Source organism: Arvicola amphibius, chromosome 14 (assembly GCF_903992535.2).
Source record: "Arvicola amphibius chromosome 14, mArvAmp1.2, whole genome shotgun sequence".
Lineage (NCBI taxonomy): Eukaryota > Metazoa > Chordata > Mammalia > Rodentia > Cricetidae > Arvicola > Arvicola amphibius.
Window position 1 is genome coordinate 27581080 of NC_052060.1, and position 24477 is coordinate 27605556.

The 24477-nt window shown below is 38.6% G+C and overlaps 1 long non-coding RNA gene across 2 annotated transcripts in view; it reads right to left on the reverse strand.

Annotated features, from left to right (window-relative positions):
- Nucleotides 1-16316: 16316 nt before the first annotated feature.
- The window catches only part of LOC119800943, a 50293-nt gene continuing 42132 nt past the window's right edge, over nucleotides 16317-24477 (reverse strand). For both annotated transcript variants that reach the window (XR_005283111.1, XR_005283112.1), the window contains one exon: nucleotides 16317-16973. This is a non-coding gene — a long non-coding RNA (uncharacterized LOC119800943). The remainder of the gene's footprint in view (nucleotides 16974-24477) is intronic.

The window sequence follows — 24477 nt, forward strand, 5'->3', positions numbered from 1 at the left end:
TGACCCTCAGAGCTATGAGAAAGTTGCTATACCTTTGTTGCGACATCAGTGGAAAATGAACGCAGCAGTTTTATGGAAATGTAAGAGATTCAGCTAACATTCCATGAGCATTTACCCGGTGCCTATACTACCGTGCACAGTGACCAAGGTCTCCGTGATCCCCCCAGTTTACTATAGTTTTAACCAATGTCCTTCCAACTGTAAGCCTCTAACCTTATATTCACACAGTATTTACTTAGAACTTACAAATGCAAATTCTTTCTCAGCCTCTAAGAAGTAAACTTTCTCTTCAGTCTCTTGCCATTTTTGTAACCCAAGAAGGTCTGTGTCGGGGCCATGAAATGTGGGACTTTGGATGGCAATCATCAGTGGGAAGAGGCACCTCTGTTTCCCACTGTCGATGAGAGAAGTAGCCTAACATGGTAAAATGCAAATCAGCTTGCTTAGGTGCCCAAGTCCCAGTGCCTAAGAAACCTCCGACTAACCCTCCTGTACATTCCAATGCAGCACAGTACTTAAAACTCTTCCTTTCTCCTGCTTTTTCATAGTGAGGTTGAGATCAATCTGTTTCCTATTTCAACAGTCTTAGTTTCTCTGCAGTCATTTTGAATAAAGCTTCCTTAACTGAATAACTCCATCTGGTGCAAGTTTTCTTTGACAGCTCAGAGAGCATGTGGATTTACTTTAGACAAATTCGATCTGATGGTGCATTCAGTAATGGTGTGTTTCCAAGCTTCTCATGGTCTCTCTGTGGTCACTTGAAAGGGGAGAGGCTGGAGGCTGGAAAGATAGCTCAGTCACAAACGTGCTTGCCATGCAATGGCAAGGGCCAGAATTTGATTCTCAGCACCCATTTAAAAAGACAAGGGTGGTGGCCTGCACTAGCAATGCTCCAGAGATAAAAACAGGCAAATTGTAGACTGTGTCTCACCAAACTAAGGTGGATGGCTCCCAAGGTATGACACCTAAAGTTGACCTTTGTTTTCCATACATGCATATGTGCATAGAAACACCCTCATGCACATAGGCGCTCTCTCTCTCTCTCTCTCTCTCCCTCTCTCTCTCTCTCTCTCTCCCTCTCTCTCTCTCTCTCTCTCTCTCTCACACACACACACACACACAAATGAAAAGAGAAAAAAGAGGGAAAGCGGAAGAGAGGGAAGAAAGAAAGGAATGAGGGAGGGAGGAAGAGGGGAGAGAAAGGGAAAGAAGGGGAGGGGGTGGGACAGGGGATGGAGGAGAAGAGAGGAGAGTCTCACATTGTGGTCACCTTAATTAAGTGAGATAACCTCAGGCTTCCTCTACAGTATGTTTGAATTAAGTCTTACTTAAGCTCACATTAAATTTTCTTGCAGCTATGGGTCTGGTCATCGAGCCACATCATCTCTGCCCTCTATAAACATATATTCCTATAAAACCTTTTGATCAAATCTTACATTGCATGCTCAGCAGAAAAAACAAAAACAAAAAACAAAAAAGGACCTTACGCCTGTCTGTCTTTCTTTGGTGAGTCAGGTACTCCAAAAGACAGAACTTCTCCCAAACTCCACACTCGGAACAAGTTCTCATACCTCCAGATTGGTTTGATTGATTCCAAAATCAAATTCAAGTAAAAAGGCTGTAGGTATTTGGCAGTTTAGTGTGTGCATCCACTGAGAACTGGTTGTATCTCTATGAATTCCCCATGCTATGTAATAGAAATATCCAGCACATAGTAAATACTCAATAAAAGATGAAAAATGCAATGTATAGAGTCTTCTTACATTTGTATGACCCATCATTTTCTACTTGGTGTGGTTGCCTATATCATCTAAGATGGTATATCAATAATATTACCATTCTGATACATATTCAGGAAGTTGAAACTCAAATCAATTGAAGATTCACATATGTGTTTGTTTAGATGATTAAATATTTTTCTTCATTGCTATAGAGTAAACTTGATTCTCATATAAGCTAAGCAAGTGCTCTACAGCAGAGCTACAACCACAGATCTTAGGAGTTTCTTTTAGATCATAGAAACATTATAGGTATCTAAAATTAAGCACATAGGTAGTACAATATTTCAGTGGTTAATCACAGTTGCTAACTAAGCCTGGTAGTCTGAGACTTCCTAGAAATATGGAATAAGAGATCTTACTCCCTCATGTTGTCCTTTGACCACCACATGTGTATCTGGACACATGTGCAGACATGAAATGCACATACCATTAAAATTTGAGTAACTAATATTGAATACATGTCCCTGGAGTTCTTAAGATTTGTTATGTAGCAAAGTAATGGAAAATAACCCTGGAAAGGCAAAAAGAAGCAATAGTTTCCCTGCCTTGAAATCTAAATTGTAGATGAAATGTAAATTTTCTACATAACAATGAAATGATCTCTAGGCCACTTGTTCCTTACCTAGTGTCAACCTTTGACAAATGTTCGCCTGACTTTCAAATTATTTAGTCAAAAAATATGATGGTTATAGAGGTATTACAACTGAATTTGATTGGCCCAGAGAGTTAGAACTTGTGTCATTGGGAGCTCAGGTGACAATGTTAAGATCCATATGTGTAGTAGAAAGCCATTTGTTTGTTTACAGGCCACCCAAACTCCCTAAATAATCAATCAGAAACTATATTATATACTGTTTGGCCAAAAGATTAAGCATATTGCTAGCTAGCTTTTGCCATCTAGAATTTACCCATCTCCATTATTTTATATTTTATCATGAGGCTCGTGCCCTACCAACAAAGTTCCACCTGGCGGCTTTCTCCTCTGGCAGCTCCATGCCATCTAAGCCACTCTATCTTCTTTCTCCCAGCATTCAGTTTAGTTTTCCCCACCTACCTCTATTCTGCTCTGTGCTGGCCCAAGACAGTTTCTTTATTAACCAATGGTATTCACAGCTTATGAAGGGGAATCCCATGTTACCTCCATTTTCTGTTTAAATAAAAAGGAAGAAGGTTTTAACTTTAACATAGTAAAGTTACACATAACAAGACAGGTATCAAGCAAGAATTATAGTTACAATATTTATATCTACCTTATCTTTTATCATAACTAAGTAAAACTATAGTTATGACTATCTATTCTTTAATTCCATCAAACTCTAGAAGGATATAATGTTACCTAAGTAAACAGGAAGTTCATTGTAAGCAACTTCCAAAACTCTAGAATTGACAGAGATATGTCTCTGCCTTGACAGTCACCCAAAATTCTTCTGCAATTTTGGGGCATCTATCTTCACCCTACAGGCCCACAGTATCTGGCAGGCTTTTCCATGAAGCAGGAAATTTGAAGATCTGTTTTGCCTTGTAATGGCAAAGCCCATCAGTTGCTTTCTTTTGTGTCCTGCTGAATGTCTAGCAGACTCTTTCATGAAGCAGGAACTCCGAAGGATTGTCCCACCTTTAGGCAAGTTCAGCAATCATTTATCTGGGTCCTGCATGTCCAGTTTATACAGCATAAAATCAAGCAGTCTAGGCAAGAGCAGTTTCTTGCCCAGATAACCAACAAATTCCATTAGGAACCTCTTCAATGCTCATATTGAAGTAATTGGTGCTGCCAGGAGCAGATGTGTCTCAATGTCTTGAAATTTCCTAACTTCTTAAAACAGTTTAAACACCATATTCTGTGGTCTTTGAAAGGTTTGGGGAATGCTTATCCATCTGAAATACATCTCTGTCCATCTAGAAAACCTAACATTACTACAAGCTTGACTATTATAGATGACTATCTATTAACCTGTATTTCTTAATTATCCATTACATTTTAAAATGAGCTGCACAAACACAATACCTTAATCAAGAGCAGAAATATACACATAACAAAAATGACCTTAAACATGCATCAATAAAGCAAGATCCCTACCAATGCAAATCTCTATAGCACATATGGGAACACTGAAGACATTTTGTTGTTATTATTGGTTATCTGGTTTAGGAAGAGTCAAGAAAACAGGTACCATTTGACCATAGGAGAACTTGTTGGTATTTCCTGTTGTTACTTATTTATATGTGAACTTATGTGTGAACTTGCATGCACCACAGTGTGCATGTGTAGGGAAAAGGATAATTTACAGGAGATGGTTTTCTCTTTTCACTATGTGGATTCCAGGCATCATATCTAAGTCTTCAGGCTTGGTAGCAAACACCTTTACTCCTGGGTCATCTCACCATGCCAAACGTTACTTGCATCTGTGCCATATTCACTTCACTTTGCATATATAACTGGGTGTTTTTGTGATGTTAGTGAATGATCTACCTAAGACTAGCATTTAGTATCCAGTATTAAAGAAATCAGAGCAGCTGTGTTTTTGAAAATAAACTGTAAATTTTAATTATACTCATTTAGCCTATAAGCTTCTCTAGAAAATTTTAATAGAACTGCCAATTTTTTCCTAATAGAGCACAAAGTTTAAAAACAAAGCAGAAACCATTAACTTTCATTAATAATTTTACTCAGGAACTAGCTAAAAGGATACATCTAGATTCTAGGAACAAAAACTGTGTAAAGGACAGTATACTTTTAAGATGTGTGGCATATTCAATTTTTAATATTAATCCTGAGAGGCTCACTCTGAAAAGCAAAATTTGGCATGCAGGTGTAGTTCAGGGATAGAGCATTGGTCTGGCATTCTTGAGCTCTTGATTCACTTCCCTCCCAAAAAATATCTTACAAGGTGCTAGATGATGTGCAGATTTCATCCTGGAGGGAGGAAGAAGGATCAAAAGCTGAGAAAGTTAAGGTAACTTACAAGTCTGTCAAATATAGGAAAGCTGCAAGATTCACATGGGGCCCCTCTCCAGAATTAAACATGTGGTAAATTAGTGATACATGAAACTTCCTCTGGTGTGAGCCATGGTGGGAACTCTGAGAATAAAACACTTCTGAGTACCTGTTGGGCTGAGATTGTTACTGATGAGGATACCTTTACTCACTCAGGCTCTTGAAATACTTAGTAAACTCATTGGTTTTACAATCTAGAATATGGGGAGATTCTTCCTTTAGTGTGCTGGGTTTCTCTAACTGGGGTGAATAGATGTTGGTTAGGTCTCCACAGGAAAAGTCTAACAACAGTGAGAAATGCCAGAAAATAGATTTTGGATCACAGTAAGTTCTCTACCATTGGTGATACCTTGCTTTGGAGACTATAATGTACAATCCATAAATGAGTGTACTCCTAACATAAATGTTCATTGGAAACCATATGAAGCTCTACAGTTAGTGTAGATCAGAATATTCATTTTCTAGATGAGGATAATACCATCCATCTAGTAGTCTGCATTTTCAGTTTTGTAATGCTAGTCACAGGTTGGCTCAACTCTCTTTTTTTATAGATCACACTCATCTGTCATTACTTAAAAACAGCAACAACAGGCAAAGAAAATCAGCCCACAAATCACAATCCCAAAGAACCTAGACAACAATGAGGACCCTAAGAGGGACATACATAGATCTAATCTACGTGGGTAGAAGAAAAAGACAAGATCTCCTGAGTAAACTGGGAACATGGGGACCTTGGGAGAGGGTTGAAAGGGAGGGGAGAGACAGGGAGGGGAGGAGAGAAAAATGTAGAGCTCAGCAAAAATCAATAAAAAGGAGAAAAAACAAACTAACAAAAACAAAAACCCAGCAACAACAATGAAAACACCCAACTTTCTATATTTTCAAAATCTCACCTCATTTAGGTTTAGTATATCTTTGATAACTGTTTGTGTGCTGAATAGATACATTACAAAGGTTCTTTGTCTTCAAAATTGTAGCTTTTACAAATGGAATTGGTCATTTGACTTAAATTTGGAAATATTTCAAGTCTTTTTTCCCTTCAAAATTTTAAAATTCCTATTTCATTTCCTTATGTCTAGTGTTATGAAGAATCTGATTTGGTGTTTGTTTGAGGAGGTCATGCTTTACTTTTAGACAGTAAAGGTGAAAGATCATGTTGTCAACTGCCACCCAAATTCAGGAATGCAGAGAAAGAGACTGGGAATATGAATTTTTAACCATTCTCTGTGGTGAGGATACTTTTCTCTGTTGATTTAGAGGGCAAACTTGTTTGAATCTATGCAGAAAAAAGGGAAGGGGGGAAATCAATTGATGTGTAGGTCATAGACTTGAGATGACAAGCTAAAAACATTCTCCCTCTTGTCTTCTTTCCTCATTCTTGTTTTTCTTCTTCTTCTTCCCTTGCTTTTTCTTCATTCGTTCACTCCTTCGGTACATGATGACCTTTATAAATATTTATTGGATAATTCACATATATCAGGAACTTTTCTCAGAGTTAGAGACACAGAGAAGTTCAAGAAAGGACAGTTGATGGGTTTTCTCTGAGTTGGAAGGACAACAGAGAAAGAAAGCTGGGTGTCCTCACAGACAAACAGAGCAGGTAGGTGTAGCAACAGAAAGTGACTGTGTGACTCCCACCAGCTGTTAACTGCTTTGACATCTATTGTGTGTCCTTGAGGAGGCAGTAGCTGATCTTTACTGATTCTTAAAATTAAATACACAAGAATGTCAATGGAACAATATGTAATGTGCAAGATCCGGAGTAGGTACAAAGCAAGCGTGACTTGGGGGTGGTAGAAACGTTAGTGTGAGCAGAGCACTGATGGCCAGAGATGATGGCATATACCATGTCTACAAAGTGCAGGGACTGCACTGCCAACCTTAGTCCATGTCAAGCAGATAGGTCAGTCAGGCAATAGCTGAGTTATTAAGAACAGGAGCAATGTAATACAATCTCTGAGGAAAGCAATTACTCGGGTCATGCTGCTATAATGGATGAGGACTGGTGACTGAAGGACCAGAAGTACTTTTCCCATGGTTCTAAGGGCATTGTGAGGTTCTGGTGAGGATTCTCTCTACCTTTTAATTTTTCTGTGTGTGGAGTAGGACACTGATGCCCTTGCAATTGGAAGACCCCAGTGAGCCCTGCTAGCATATTCTAAATACTGTCTCATTGATCCCATGCGAGTCAGTGTTTTAAGCCATGAGCTCAGAGATGAGCAAGGGGACAATTCTTCCCATAGCAGTCACTCCTGCAAGAATATAATGAATGTGTGTGAATCATGTGATGAAATGCGGACACCTTATTTGTAGAGGATATTTATTGAAGGAACTATCACACTAGCCAAACCAACACAGTACAAGTGAAGTGTCTAAACGTAGACCTTCTGCTTCCAATCGTATTCTTGATGCAGCCTCTCCCATGAAAGTTATAGGCAGACAACACATATCACAAATTGGAAGTACACAGCAATTTAGTGAATAAAAGCCATTAAGTGGGATGAATGCATTTGAAACAGGTTGTCACAAGGAACCTAAATAGGTTTGAACTCTCAGTAGCAGTAGGATGCAAGCCCAGAGCAGTAAAAGCCCAGCTTGGAGGCTGTAGGAGAGCTTTAGGGTGCCAAATCAGAGCTGTCCCTTGCAGAACAGATTTGTGGGTCAGAGGAGCAGGAAGAAAAGTGTCTTGTCTCCAACAGTTCTCGAAGGTTGGAGACATAGGTGTCTAGAAAAGCAGATCTTGGAATCAGATGGTAGTTGCAGGGAAGAATTCCCTTCTTCAGCGCAGGAGATCAAGAACAATCTTGGAGACTGAAGCAGGAAAAATTCTTTCTGCCGACAAAAGTTAGTGACTCTCAGTGGCCAGTTGGCGTGAGCTCCCTGTCAGAGGCAGAACCTCTGTTGTAGGGAGCCTCCAGCAAGTCTGTTAGCAGTGAGTCCTCTCTCTCTGTTGTGTGAGCCAACATGCCTGCTGAAAACGGACTCTGGAGTGTTCCTGCTGCTGTAAACTCTCAGTCTGCATTTCCAACTTGCAGGAATTGATAGGGATCCAGGCTGGATGAATGTGGGAAGGTTTGGATATTTTTGTGTGTGTATGTTTATTGTCATTGTTTTTTATTCTTTTATGTTTAAAATAAATCAGAGAACTATCTAACCTGATGGTGGGAGGAATATAATGCTAAACCAATTCAATGCTGTCAGAAGATCACGGTGCTCCAAGTCTCTGGACTTTTTGAGTTAAGGAAAGATTCTGTGTGTTCAGGTTGCTGGCCCCTTATTTTTCCTCCAGCCAGGAATTTTACTTTGGCTGGTTGTTGCTTCCTTTTACAGCAGCCAGCAGCTGCCATGCTGAAGACTTCCTGCAGTGACCTCTCTGTGGATACTTTGCTCTTAGGCCTTGTGCCTACCAGTTGTCAGAAATCCGTCAGAAAACTCTGAGTTGGAGCCTCAACCTAGCCCTGACAAAGATTAATGTTATTGTTATTTACGAGAGCCAATGGATTTTGTTTCATTTGACACGATGATAAAAATGGCTAACATAAGTAGAGATAGGCCTTCAGTGTTTAAATTACAGCACAAGCCAGTATTGAAGGTAGATAGCTGTATGTATGTGTCTGTGAGTATAGATAGATAGATAGATAGATAGATAGATAGATAGATAGATAGATAGATAGATAGATAGATGGGTGGGTGGGGAGAGAGAGAGGGAGAGAGAGAGAGAGAGAGAGAGAGAGAGAGAGAGAGAGAGAGAGAGAGAGAGAGAGAGAGAGAGAGAGAGAGAGAGAGAGAGAATCCACTAGGCCTTGAAGCAGGCTTAAAAATCCTGACCATTTCAAATCTTGTATTTTGTTGGTAAGACCCTAGGATGCTGGGACAATCTTGGTTTCTGGACTCTGAACTGGACTTTATGAACCTTATTGTTGATTGGAGGTATGAATGAGGCTTTCAAAAGAGAAGAACAAGGAAGATGAGGAGAGTGGGAAGAAGAAAGGAAGGAGATGCCACGACATCAGGAAGAGCACAGAACTTCAACAACTGAATACAATTGGCTCAATTGCTCACCATAGAAATACAAGAAGCAGATGATTCTCTCCTGAAAGGAGAGAAAAAGAAACCAAGCCTGAGAGGAAAGGAGAAACAGAGAGAGAGAGAAAGAGAGACAGAGAGAGAGAGAGAGAGAGAGAGAGAGAGAGAGAGAGAGAGAGAGAGAGAGAGAGAGAGAGAGAGAGAGAGAAAGAGAACACAGAGAGATTCACGAAATAGAAACAGGAATCAGAGTGAGTGGACTTTAATGAATGATGGGTTTGTTGTATGAGGAAATGTTATTTTGAGTGGATTTGCAAAGAGAATTAGCAGCATTATAAAACACCTATTGATCACCCCTCTTATATGCTGGAGGTACAAGAACACAAAAAAGCAGTTCAAGATAGGAGCCCTCCCACTAAACACATTTACATCTTATTCTCTTTCCAGCATTTCCAGTCCCACTCATCTTTTATCCGTTCTACAAATCAATTCAAAGTGGCATCAAAATACAGAATAGCAAGGGAACACTTTCGAATGCTTTGTGCTTCTCTTCCCCCACACTCTGCATCCTATCATTTAGACTTCTTGTTGATACATGTATGGATATGCTTGCCTCCTTCAATGCATTTATCTTAACTGTAAGCCTCTTAAGAGCTGAGATTAAAGAAAATAAATGCCTCCACCCCCTTCTAAATGCTGAGCATTGTAGCATGTGTGAAGTGAGATCTTATTATTAATTGCTGCTCTGTTCTGCCTGGGAGAACTGTTGCGAAACAGCTCTATCACTGAACAATGGATGCATGCTTTGTGGATGGCTGCGTGGATCTCTACAGTGGCAAGAGAACTTGGGTACTTATTTTAAGCCAGAACTTTTCATTTATACAAACAAACAAGCAAACACAAATCCACCCTAAAATGAATAATCATGTCCCTAAAATCCTATCTTTGTTTCCATATTTATTGACCTTTTGATAAAACATTCCTGCAACATTGCTTTTCTTTCTTTCTTCTTCTTTTTAAAATCATCTCATTAGGTTTATGCCTCTAAGAGACAATAGAAATGAATTCATATGATTTCATTTAATTTTATTTTTAAAATCTACACCATTTAAAAATTTTTATTGTGTATTTGAAAGCATCCTTTGTCACTGCTATCTTTAGCTCAACTGCAAGAAGACAGGAAAGGGCTTGGTGTTTAACATTTTGGTGAGGAGAGACACAAACAGAAAATAGAGCAACTCTCAGTATCAGGTACTGTTGGCTAAGGTATCAAAATGATTCTAGGATTCTGTTGAACATAGATTTCAGATGGAGGCAAGAATCACAAGTTGAATTTATGGGTCTTTACTAATTTTTTATAACTCTGTAGGTATTCCAAATGAGTGCTCCAAAGCACACATATTTATAGATCCAAAGCTAAAATGCACAAATAAGATCAACTATTCAGTGTTTGACTTTCTGGATCTGAGTTACCTCATTCAAAGTGATTTTTTCCAGTCCCATCTACTTACCAAAAAAATCTTGTCTGTCTATGAACCCTGTGCGGTATAATAATGACCTGCCTGGTAAGACATGCCCACAGGTGCAATAATGAAGTAAATAGCTTGAGGGTAAACCATTTTCTAATTAGATTTAAGATCCACATCACAAAAGGGAACCTACCTAACCTATCAAGGCCCACCAAGCTGTGGTTACACACATCGTAGGCCCTGGGAGAGAACCTGCTACTATTATTCTGTAAATGGGACACAGTATTAAACAGAGTTGTGATGACTTGTTATACCTGTTGATTAGTTCATCTCTCAAGCTTCACCGGAAAAGCTTCTTTTTACAGAAGATGGTAATTAGCATGGAACAACCCAACTTTCCGAGGATCTGGAATAAATGACTTCAGTGTGCTCAGCCTAAATGAGATATCTGTTACTGGATTCCTTCTCCCAAGACTCAAGGGTCAAGTGGAAGAAGTGGGTAGAAAAATTGTAAGAGCCAGAGACAGTAGAGTCTACAAGGAAATAGTGTTTTCCGGGCACAATAGGACAGTTGAACATGTGACAGTGTAAACGAAACCCTGAAAGTCAGATAAAATCCCTGGCATAGAGGTTGAAGGTGGGTGTGAAGTTCCACCCTTAGCTGAGGAACTGCTGGAAATTGATAGCTGCCAGGAGAAGAATTAGATTTCTTTATATTGTTATTTTTATCCCTGGTAGGTCTAACACTCTTACCTAAAGGTATGTATTCAGTATTAATTTGATTCAGTGAATTAAAAATAGTGAATACACAAAGTTGGATGGGTATAGAATGGGGGATGGATTTCTGGGAGATGGGTGAATATGATCAAAATTCAATGCATGAATAGCTCAGTGGTTAAGAGCACTGACTGCTCTTCTAAAGGAGCTGGGATCAATTCCTAGCACCGACATGGCAGCTCATACCTGTCTGTAACTCCAAAATATAACACCCTCACATAGACATGCATACAGGCAAAACACCAATACACATAAAATAAACAAATAAATAAATATTTAAAAGAACATACACACAGGGCAAAATGCCAACACACAACAAATAAATAAATAAAAAAGAGATTCTCAAAGAATCTTAAAAAATGTTTTTTAAGTATATGTTCTCATTTTCTGTCCTGCTGCCATGTTTAGATACTCTGCCACAATGCAACCTAGAGAAAAGGGGGCTCATTTCAGTTCACAGCTGCAGTTCATTGTAGAAGAGAATTCACAGTAGCAAGACCTTCAAGGGGCAGGGCATATCACATCCATGGGCCAGAGTGGAGATAGAATGTGTGCATACAGGCATGAGCTCAGCTAGTTTTCTCTACTGATATACAGTTCAGAATTGCCTGAATGGTGCCACCCAGGGTGGTCAGATAATCCTACTTTCATTGGTGTAATCTAGATAATCCTCCATAGACATGCATACAGGCTAATCTCATCTAGAAAGTCCCCCATTGAGATTCTTTTACGAGGAGATTGCAGAGGTTTCAAGTTGACTATTAAAATTAACCATCACAGTATAGTTCAGAGGGCCAGAAATGTTCACAAACAAAATATGGGGATTTTATTATTGTTATTTTTCTTTCTGTATGTTATTGTTATTGATGTTGTTGTTGTTGTTGTTGGTGGTGGTGGTGGTGATGTGTGTGTGTGTGTGTGTGTGTGTGTGTGTTTGCATGTGCCAGCACACTAGTATAGAGGCACAAGATCAATAAAATTTTTCATCCATGATCTCTCTCATGAGATCTCATGAGATCTCCTTATGAGAACTTGGAGATCAATAGTTTATGTATTCTGGTTTGCCACTTTGCTCCAGGCATCCTGTGTATGTTAGAAAGATGAGTTATCTGCTACCAGTTTGGCACTTGAAAGGGTAGAGGCTATCTACCCTCAGTCCTTATGCTTGCATTTTACCCTCGGAGCCATCTGAACAGTCTAAGAGAGTTAAAAATTCATTTGGTAAAGGTAAGTCATTTAAGGCTTGGGAGTAGTGAAGTAGAGAGGTTTCTTAAAAAGGTCTGTCTGTCTGCAGGATGTGATGGTAAGTTCCAGTAAGCTAGACTCTCTCAATTTCTATCACACTAGTCCTAGCAAGGCACAGGGAGGAATTGAACCAGGGTAGCAACCTCGGGTATGTAGCATCAAAAAATGCATAATTCAAAGCTGAATATGAAGTCTTGGGACTGGAAAGATGATGAGAATGTCTTTGAGTGAGCATGAAAAGAAATAAGGAAGAGGGACTTGTTAGGGTACAAGAGGAAAAATTTGGAGCACAGCATACGATGGCTCAGGGAAAGATGTAAAGGCTGATGGTCACTGAATTGGAGGATAGAACTAGATGTAAGGAACTGAAGAACTGAGAGGTGGTACCAGATGAGAAGGGAAACGACTTGTAAAAATGAGGAACTCTACAGGAGTCTACTTTTAAAAGAGAGAAGTAAGAGAAACTGAATTCCAGTCTGAAAGACAGCAATGGCGAATGTAGCCCTCTCCAAGCATCTGTGCCCTGGGGATTCTTAGTGTTTTAAGTATTCCCATCCATGAAAAATTGATTGACCTAGAAAGTAGAGAAAATGAAGCAACAAAAGGCAGAATTATTTCCAAAAATATCTCTAATTCGGGTTGGCTTTCATAGAGGATAACAAGAAGTTGGTTGAGTATCCAGAACTCTGAGATTTCCAAAACTCCCATACTCCCCGTACTCCCCATACTCAAAATATAGAAGATCTAAATTTATATTCTAAGCAAGATCACATTGGAAAAACACAGCATAACTGTTGTTGATTGTGATTTGAAGTCCACCAGCCTCTTATTTGAGAAAGGAATCACCCCACAGGGGAATTTTCCCAGTGATGAGAAAGGAGAAAAATGGCTGTGGAAACATTCAAAAACCAAAAAGGGTGGAGTTGAATTTGAATATTTAAGAAGAAACAGGAAAGGATGGATCTTCAAGGAACATGGGAGGATGGAATAGATTGTCTTAGGATCACCTTCTTGATATTAAGGTTATGAACTTGAAGTGCAACTACTCAGAATGTTTATAGAGAGTTGTTTTGGGGCGAGATCCTAGTAATAAAACTTGAAAAAGACATTGTCCCTAATATCAGTAAAGCAAAGAAGACTTGTTACACTATTAACAGTGATGTATTTATACCATTATAAAATTGTATACAATGTGTATATTGCTATGTTTCTAATCTAATCTAACCTGAGATGAGATACCTGAGAAGAAGAAATTGAGGAGAATGATTTGAGTTATTAGTCGAATAATGCAATAGCTTGGGGCTTTGGGAGTGGAATCCAGGACTTGTAACACAGCTTGGTACTTTCCGAGATCAGGAAAGAAGAGAGAGGGGAAAACGGACTGGGACTAGGAACACATTCAAACCAGAGGTGGGGCCTTCTCAAGCCATGTGTTTCTTAGACCTCAATCAAAACTAGTAAGATGGACTGTACTGATTTCAAATTCTTATGGACTAATTCTTTTAATTTGAAGCTTAAAACTCATAATTCCTTTTGAAAATAAATATCTTTCCTTGTGTTTATTTTTCTTGCTTGATCTTCAAAATTTGGTCACCACTGCAGAAGGCTTTATGGGCTCCTATCACAAAGGAATGGCAGTTGTTTAAGGAGATGTTAATGATAATAAGTCTAATTCAATTGCTAGACATTGAAGACATGTATCAGATAATCACACTCTACCTCATACATCAACATATTCATTCTTATTCAATTTTAAAAGCTAAACCACAGGAGAATTAACTTATCTAAAATAGTCTCTCATGCTCTAGTAAATATCACCCTCTCCCCTTCGGAGCCAATTAGGATGTACTATAAAGTCATTAACTTGCAGAAAGTATCTTAGTAGTTCCTAACTACTCAGAATGACAGGACTCAGATGCTCAGAGGTCATCTGGCAATACCTTACAATATATATCAAGTCCTCAGTCCTCACAAGGATGAGTACATGACATTGAAAACAAACCACTTGGGAGGTTACTCATTACATGATTTCCTTTCTTCATTATTCAAACCCGCCTTGGGGATCGGCAACTTTTTTGCTTCTGGGTGAAGCCTCAGGTAGGCTCTGTAACTCTTCTGACAACTTCCATTCTTGGACTTACTGAGGGGGATTAAAATAGGAATTCATGTTTAATGTAGTAATCTAGTAAGAAACTTATATCCAAGTTTTTTTTCCGTTTCCCTGTCACACTCACTTCACATGCCACTAAATCCTCTCTCAAGCATAAAAGCCTGTGGTGGAGTGGGAAAATGATGTGTTTTCCTCCCCTGCTTCAAGGAGTCCAATAGTTTCAGTCCACTATGGGCTAACCTTAGAAGAAGGGGTGAGAAAATAAAGAAAGGCAGACATGGTTAGTGAAGAAGTCAGGATTGGCCTGAATAATAAGCCTTCTGTAGACCCTTAGGGAAAAGCCGGCGTTGCTCAGGTGCGGCAGTGTCTATGACTTAGTCTGCCATTCACACTTGCTCTCCTAAATTAACATATCAATCCACCACTTGTCCAGCCTATGAGATCTTGTGTCTGTTGCTTGGTTACTTGCTTGGTTCCCCTGCTCAGGTCATTTTGCTATGATCTGGAAGACTTTGCTGATCTCTTTAAAGTTCCTTTGGGTCAAATTTCTTCCAAGAACTATCTACCCAGTCTTGCATCCTTGAGTATTGGGAAGTGCATTTAACTCCTAGGAGAGCCTTTTTTTTTTCCCTTTGCTATGAAGGAGGAGGGACACAGCTCCTTCGGATCCGAAGAAGGCTGTTTACATGATGAAGAAGGAGAAACATTAGAGCACTCTAAAATCTCCCATGAAATTCTTTTCTTCAACAAACATTTCTAATACAGGGGCTAGAAGTTGTGGGGGGGGGTGTGTGTGAGGGAGGTTAAAGCATCTGAACCATCTCCTCAAGCTCTCAGTATCCTGATGAGGTGGATCAGAATCTTTTTGTGGGACATAGAATAATCAGGTTTCTTTGTGTTGTTCTCAGCCTGTGAGACCACAGCTCTGATAGACAGAAAGTGTCATATGTTACTATCTTCTCAGCCATAGAACTGTTGTAGACAGAATGACCCTCACACAACCTACTTTGCAAAGTTTGCAGTAAATTGATTAAAAAGGACTCTTTGTCTCCTGTGTTTGACTCTGAAAATATCCATATCTCTTCCCATTTCTTTTCGCAGCTCCTTGCCTCAAATTTATCTTATCTCCTTGTTCATGGTAACTTCTGCCATCTCATCCAGCCTTGACCCTTGGCACCACTCATACTTCCCAACTCACAGACAACTTGCTTTCTTAGTAACATCCAATTCACTCAACTATGCTGGGCACCCATCTATGGGTTACCCTCATCTGTTTTCTGGGAAAAGTAGCAATGGGAAAAGGCTCTCATCTACTCATCCCAAGGCACCAACATACTTAACTACAGCCATTCCACAGTTCCACCTTCCCCATGTTCGTAAAGATGATTTAATGCTGAGACTGTCAGCATAAGTGCCAGCATTCTGAATTACCTCCCTCATATTGCTGCTGTTTCCTATCTAGTCCACACATGAGAAGCGATTCCTATGGCTCAAATGTTCTTACATCAACCTTTCTTTTTTTTTACCTCTTCCTTTCTTGTAGACTTTACGGTACCAAGTGTCTTCTGAAACTAACAAAACCACTTTTCTATTTCTATTTCTCTTCCTAACTCCAATTTGATTTCTTTGTTCTTTTTGCAATGAAACATGTCCAAACTCATCCGTAACACCCCGCCACTGCCAAATCCCGTGCTCTGCTTGCTTCTCCTGACTCTCTGATCCTGTCTCTACCACAGAGAAAAGTGTTAATCATCACATCATTCACATGTTTTGAAAATTCATGAATTTTTCTCCAGAAAAGATTCTTCCTTCTCCAGTTGCCCGGTGCTTCTATGTGGAAAATTCAATATGGAAGATTTATCCCAAGGAGCACAAGTTGGCAGTTTTTAAACAAAATAAAGCTGTCAAACACATTCTAATCTAAAAGAATTTAATTCAGGCATGGGTTTAAAATCTTGTTTAAAATGCTAACCCAATATATGCCCATCTTTTAAGTAGGTAAATCATTATGGTTTCACTAAAGAACTTCAAAGACATTCAGAGATATGTGTTACAAGTTTTGGTAAAACAAATCGTGATTTCCATGATACAACATTACTTTTTTGACAGTCCTCCAGTTTAACACATGGTTTATTATATACTATCAAGGTCGGTTTCTTGGAGGCTCTTCTTTGTTTCAGGCCTGAGAACGTTTCATCCTGAGTGATCTTGTGGCCTTTATTCAACACCCATAGAGAGCTATTTGGTTTTCTTTATGGACCACTGAATGTCAACCTCTTCACTCTCTGTAACAGATGATGAAGAAAATAGCGTGGATGGATGTTAAGCAAATTCATTTCAAAATGAAGAACCACATTTTTTGTAGCTTTTCCTATTTAGGTACAAAAATATAAGGTTCAAGTTGAAAAGGTCTCTGTACAGTTATAGCGGATTTTACAAAAACTGTTATATTCTTCACTGGCCTGGGTTTAAATGGAATCTTCCATTTTTTTTTCCACAGAAGTTCGTTAACCTTTACTGGACTCCATGCAGCAGTGAGCACAAGCCATCTTCATTTCCTCCTCGGATACCTGCAGTATTTAAAGCATAATGGGATGAGCTTACAGTTAAAGATGCTGAGAAACAAAGACTAACACAAGTAAACAAGAAAAATGATCCCAAACATATTATGATGCTCTTCTAGAAAAATGCTTTCATCTTAATACAAGAAGCATTTGGAGCTGTGCAGCCTGTACCTTCACTTCACAATGAAAAGTGTCTGAAGCCGTCGCATTGTGTGTGTGAGCACGGAAGACTCCTCCAGTCTTTGAGATGTCATTTGCAGAATTAGTTTAGAGTATCAAGCAGACAGAGTACAACAAGGTGCATACATTTAAAAATGCACACAGATACATGCAAGCCCCTGCCTTTTGTGGAAATCTCTCTGAAGCTCCATACATCTCTTTATATTTGCACAGAATATAGCAGGACCCTGAAGATTCTGTTTAATATAAAAAATACCTTTGAAAAATGTTTATATGATTTCATGAGTGCCCTGATATTGCATAAAACTGACATGATTACAAATTCATTCACTGAGTGTAAGAAGACATGCCTAATTTCAGTTAAAAATAATACAAATGATAATTAAAATGGATGTTTCTAATTTAAATCAAATCATAATTTTATTCTTCAGTTTTTTAGCTTTTAGTATAAATGGATTTTCTAGTGCATGTATTTTAGTGTATTGTTCATTTTCTTCTCTTTATCATATAAGCTGCATATATTCTAATCTGAAAACCCTAGTTTGCAGGTAATAGACAATTATGAAAGTTCATGTGGTAAGATGAGTATATAGAGTTGCCAAAAGGAAGTAATTTCTAACTTGGTCCTCTCCAACTTTAAGGTGCAAGTGACTTTTGATAACTGTGACAATAACTTTGGTAGAAATGTTATATGCCACCTTTGAGCTAGGTCTAAGCAACGAGTGGTCCACGATTTTAACCAGTTCTTTTACTTTTCATGAACTATTATTTGAATTTTATTGATCTGGATCAATATTCTTCTCATCCAGACAAGAGAGAGATGGTAGTAATCCTGTTGCCTTAGCGTTTTTACATAACCTATATAGTTCAGAATCTACAGAACACAATCTTAGGCATGAACCAGTTGACCTAACACCTGAAGAATGCCAGTCATATAAATACAGTAGCATTACTTCTATATCTAATATCCCTGTGCAATATCGGTTTCTGTTCTACAGGTAAAATCCAATCTGAAATACCACCTGTCAATTTTCCTAATGCAACACAAAACACAATATCTGTCCAACCTCCAATTTATCAATTAGATATGAATGTCAGTGTGTTAACTTAAGAACAACTTTCAACACAATCAAATGAGTTTTAAAGGTCAAAAAAAATTAATAGGTATTAGAAATTATTAATTATATCTATATACTTGCATACACACACACATATATATATAAAGTCTTATATATAGTCTTTATATATTTATAGTCTTTGCTAATCAGCTCTCCATAATTTTGGTTTCCTTTTCTTATATTATACTTTATTTCACATTCCTTCTTCTACTCAGTTTGTCATGAGGAGAAAAAAAGTCACCACAACATTAAAGGAATTGGCGCAAAAACAAAAAGTTGTAAAACAAAAATAAAAAACAAACAAAAATGTTATAGAAAATCCTTGTGTCTATTACTGTTACTTCAAACATGAAGACATCCTCTGGTTTGTTGGTGCTGTGCACATAAAAGAAAGAGTTCTATGCGAATCAACCAGGGGAGCACACATCCCAACTTCCCAGACTATGCTTTCAGAGAAGCAGCATACAAGTTCCAAATTATCTTGCTTCTTTCTCTCAAGCGAAGATGGATTTGTACTTTATATATGCTGCTTGCTAAAACAAATCAAAATTTCATTTTTCTCTATTTCTAGGGCAGTGTATATGTCAGAGTTCATTTGGAACTTGCTAAGATATCAAAGTCTCTCTGTTCTTCACAAGAATGGTGTCACTGTGTGTCTTCCCTGTCCCTCTCTTTCCTGTCTTTGTGCCAAGGTGTTGATCTTCACTACCTTGAATACTTTTTGTCCCCTATGAGTTCTGAAAGTATATTACTTTGAGAAAATGGCATTTGTTGTTTCAAGTGTTTCCTCAGTCACCTGCTGATATTCTAGCTTTAGAGAAAAGAGGAATAGTCAGTGATTTCTGAAATGGAGTAATACATGCTTAACCTACAGGACTGGCATTTGTCCTGGGGACAAATTAATGCTGCCCATTTGGCCTTCTCACTGTAGAGAGTACAGGTAGTATTTCCTTTTCAGGTTATCATCCTCACTTATCCTCATGGTGTCTGGAGCCTGTTCCTTAGTACACCTCTTCAGCTTTTCTGAATATCTCCAAATCTCTTCATTTCTAATTAAACACAATCCTAGATCACACCAAAAGAAAGCCAAAGATGCAAGAAAAACTTGCTTGGAGGTTTCTAAATACCCCCTATAACTATTTATTCAACTGTCCAGGCTCTAACATTTCCCTAGAGCAACCATTATGCTAATTCCCTTGCCCTACGAATGGAAAAGGTTCTTCAAAGTTGTAGCACTCTTTGAAATACCAATTGAGGAAAGGATTGTTTTGAGGTATTCTCAAATTCTAGAAATATTCTGGGTTCTCAGTTAATTTATGTGAAAGGAACTGTGCATCTCCGGTAAGCAGATTTTTGCTCATCTAACTGGAAAGAAAACTCATGAATGTCCCCCGTTGTTTCCCCAGGGGCTGCAAGCCTTCTTCTTATGTACATACGCATTGCATTCAGGGAAAGCAGAAAGAAGTCAAGAGGGCTGGAAAACTGACAGCTTTCCGAATTTTCCCACAGGTTTGAAGACCTCCCCACTGTTTTCCCCTGTAGGAATTCTACAGAAATTGAAATGGTCTCTGAAGAGGCAGTGGTTTCATATCTTTGACTCAGCAAAGAGATTCTATAAAAATTGCTCTCCAGGTAGCAGGCTCAGCTTCAGGGAAGGGTGTCTTATATATATACACAACATGGATAGCAAAAACACGGAAATGTAGTATGAAGTTCACCCTCTGTTCCTTTCTAATATTGTGCTTCAAAAAACAGTAAGCAGAAAATGAGTCTGGGAAAGTCCACAGGGAAGTAAGTCTGTCAGGGAGGGAAGCTTTGGCTGGTAGTCTATCAGGAAGAAGACGGCTGCAGAATAGGAACTGTGGAAAGACCTTAAACTAATCAAGCAAAGCTGTTGAGTTTTAAGGGGGAAAGTGCCATGAATTTCAGAGCATTCAAAACCTTAACTTCCTAGACACCTGAGTCGGCCAAACTGTAGTACTCCGAGAGTGTCAAAAGCATATAGTCACCATGAAAGGAAAGATAGAAATGACAGAGCATATTTTTCAATTAGAACATCTTAGTGGTGAGACTTCTCAACTAGGACATTACACAGACTTATGTACTTTTTTCACTTACTCATCCATTTGAAACTAGTTTTTAATATATGTGAAACTCTGTGATAAATGACATCCCAAAGATTAAGGGATAGGATTCTGTCTTTGCCCCAAGGCTCTTCTTATTCAGTGGGAAGCCAAGAAGAGGTAGTTTCTGAGAAGCACAGGGGGGCAGAGGAAATGGGAGGAGTCCAGTTGAGTTCAATAGATGCTAGGGTACTTTGTACCATGCCTTAGTCATAAAAACTCAGATGTCATTTTAGACAAAGTACATATGCAATACAATATAGGAAGATAAGGGTTCCTAGATTAAGAGCATAAATGGTCTCTTTTGCCAAGGATCAGTACCATTTTCCTCCAACTATGTTACCTCATACAGCCTTGATATGAGAATTTGTGCCTACTCCTATTGGACTTGTTATGTCCTTTTCGGTTGCTAGCCCTAGCAACCTAGGAGGTCTTCTCATTTCTAAAGGGAAAGAGGAGTAATGGATCTAGAGGAGAATAGAAGTCATACAGGAGGCTGGGAGAAGTGAAAGGAAGGCAGGTCGAGGTTGGGGCATAATGTATGAGAAGAGAATGAATTTGAAATATATATTTTAAAAAGAGCATGAGAAATGATCTAAAAGAAATGGGTATTGTTCACTTTGAGAATTATTGCTTTATGATCGATAAAAATTCTGTGCTGGTGATGTTGTTCAGTCAGTATAGCCCCCTATGCAAGAAGCACTGGGTATGTTCCCCAAGATCACATAACAGTGAATATGGTGGTTGCGGTGGCTAATTTCAGCTATCAACTTGACATGACCTAGAATCACATGGGGAAAAGACCAGTTGAGTGATTGATTGCTTGGTTTTGCATGAGGGCACGTATGTGGGTGGCTGTGTTGATTCCCTTGGTTGATGTGGGAAGAAGAAACCGTAAGTTGAGTCCCACCACTCTGTTTTGAGGTCCTGGAGTGTATGTGAGTAATAAAGATTAGCTGAATACTAAGCACGTATGCATTTGCTTCTCTCTACTTGTAATGGTAGATATGATGTAAGTAGCTGCTTGAGTCTCCTGGCTGCTTTACCTTCTTGGCTGTGATGGAACTATAGTCTTAAATGGTAAGCTATAGGGAACCCTTCCTTCCTAGAGTTGCTTTCTGTGAGGTTACTTTATCAGAGCAACAGAAATGACGCTAGTTGAGAGGTATGCATCCGGAATGTAAGTAATCAGAAAAGAGACAGGAAGATTCAAAGTCAACCTGAGTTACATAGCCAGTCAGGAGCCAGCCTGGTATCTCTGAGACCCTGTCTCAAAACCACACCACAACAACTTTTTATAAAATTTGTTATGTTAATTAATTGGTATAAATAAATGTATATTTATGCAGCCTGTGATACAAACTGTCCTGGGTTTAAAAGACATTATCCTTATTTTTGAAGTCTTTCCAAGATGCACATCCTTTCCTTATTTAAATCATTTGATAGTATATATTTTGAAACACATACAAGAGAAAAAACTCGATAACCACCAAGACCTTGCTCTGTTCCATCAGCTGTTTCTGTCTTGACTGAGGGTCTGTAAACCCAAGTCTCCGTTCATTTCTCTCAGGAATTATCATGTATCTATAGAGAAATGGATGTTTATCAACTATGATGAAGTTTCATGGTCACACCTAAAAAGTGAAAGACATCTCACTGTGATTGTCAAATGTCCATCCCACAATTAGATTTCCCATAGTGACCATACCAATGTCCCTTTCCCCCTGTTTCACCGGGACTTTAATGATATCTGTCTCATTAAAATGTGTGGCTGCTTAAGAATATATAAACTTCAAAATAGGTTGAAATTTCTACTTAGGATAGTATCAGATATCATGGAGGGAGTAAAAACTAATTAAAAATCCATCGAGACCTCAGAAAGTTATTTCATAGAGATTATAAATGCATTGCCAGGTGAGAGACATGAATGACCTTGTGGAAACAGTTAACTTTTTTTGAGGAAAGAGGACAAATACAGAACTGGAGAAGAAACGAGAAAGAATGTAGTCTTAATGCCAGGGAAATGGAACAACAATTTTAATAGAGATTTTTTAAAATAGAAATGAGTAACAGACCCACATATAACTTTTTCCTGTATTATGCTTATAAATAAAACTAGGTTATAAATGTTAAAAAAAACCCTCCTTTTAGGGTTTATGTAGAATTTGTGGTATTTTAAAGTTATGTTTTGATGGCAACTTCTTAAGAATATAAATGAAAGATAACTCTGGAGAGTTAGATACATGCTCAATCCTCTTTTGTTGTTTGTTTTCTCCAGACAGAGCTTCTCTGTGTAACAGTAAGGTAGACCAAGCTGGCCTTGAACTCACAGAGATCTGCCTGCCTCTGCATCCCAAGCACTAGGATTATAAAATGTCCACTATGCCAGATGATCAGTCCATTTTGTGGTGAGAATCTTTGACTAGTGTTGTCATAGATAAATAGGCAGTGACTATTCTAGAGCTTCCATATTTTGTAGATAAAATTTTGTACTAAAGAAAATAATAGGGAAAAAGAGAGCTGAGAGAAAGAGGAGAGAACATGAATGACAGGAATGGAAAAGAAAATAATATATCCATTTTGAAATGTTTAGCAGTGTAAACTCAGCATAATGATGGCAGGGTAATGTTCAAGAACTTCACTTTAATTAAATAAGAAGTAGATACAAGTAACCACTAAAATACATGTATCATTTATTTATTATGTGGGTGGGTGTGTACACACCATGCTATGTATGTGATGATCAGACAAAAACTTGTAGGAATCAGTTCTCTCATTCCACCATGGGAATATTGGGATCTAACATAGATGGTAAGGTTTAGTGGCAAATGCCCTTTATCTGCTGTGCAATCTCACCAGCTCCAGAATTTGGAAAACCAGAACCACTTGATATCTTCAAGCATGAAAAAAAAATATTTCATGAAACTACCAAGACAAGGGAACTAGCTTAATTCTATTCAATGTTCATTTTTACACTAATTAATTAATTTTGCAACAAAGTCAAAGTTTCCCTTCCCTTTTCTCCTCCCAGTCCTTCCCACACGACACCTCTGTTTCCACCCCCAAATCATTCTTCCTCCTTTTTTGTTCAGGAAAAACATAGGTTATCAAATTGCAGCAAGACTGAACACCTTTCCATGCATTAAATCTTCGCAAAGCTGCCCGGTATGAGGAATGGGACCTGAAAAACCAATAAAAGAATCAAGAGACAGCCCCTGCCCCCACTGTTAGGAGTCCAACAAGAAAAGTAAGCTACACAACTATAACATACATAAAGAGTGACTAAGTCAGTCCTATGCAGGCTCCCTGGTTGTTGGTTGGTTCAGTTTCTGTGAGCTTCTGTGAGCCTAGATTAGCTGTAAGGATGATGCCACTCAAGACCTCTAGCAATAGTGATATGTAGCCTGAACTGGCCATTTCCTGTGACCAGGCAACATTTCCTGTAGAGGGAGTGTGAAACCAACCCAGCCATATAACCTTCAACCTACAGTCTGTCCTGCCTATGAGATGCGTTGCAGTAAATGTGACAAAGAGATTGAGGAAGCGGTCAAACAGTGACTGATCTAACCCATAACCCATACCATAAGAGAAAGCCTATTGTGTGGAGCACTACGATTCACAGGTTGGATGACCAAAGACCTAGGATAGAAGCATACACACCTGGAGGGAGAAAAAGTCAATGTAATGATGACTAATGATATTCTACAACATAGATTGGTGCATAACACAATTGTCATCAGAAAGGCTTCATCCAGCAACTGATAGAAACAGATAACGACCCACAGCCAAACATTAGGCAGAGGTTATGAATCCTGCAGCTCACAAATCCAACAAAAAAGGAGGAGAAGGGACTGTTGGAGCCAGAGGGATCAAATTTCAAAGTTAAAATTGGACACTTTTAAAATTAACAGTATATCATTTTATGTTTACTGGTTTCTAAAGCCAAGTTAAAAGTTTTAAACTATTTTACTTATATTATTTTGAAATTAGTTAGTAGTATTCCCTTAGTTACATTTTTTAACCTTTCTTGACCCTCTAGGATTTTTTTATAATGATACAAGTCTATAGAAAAAGTCACCTGTGATCATA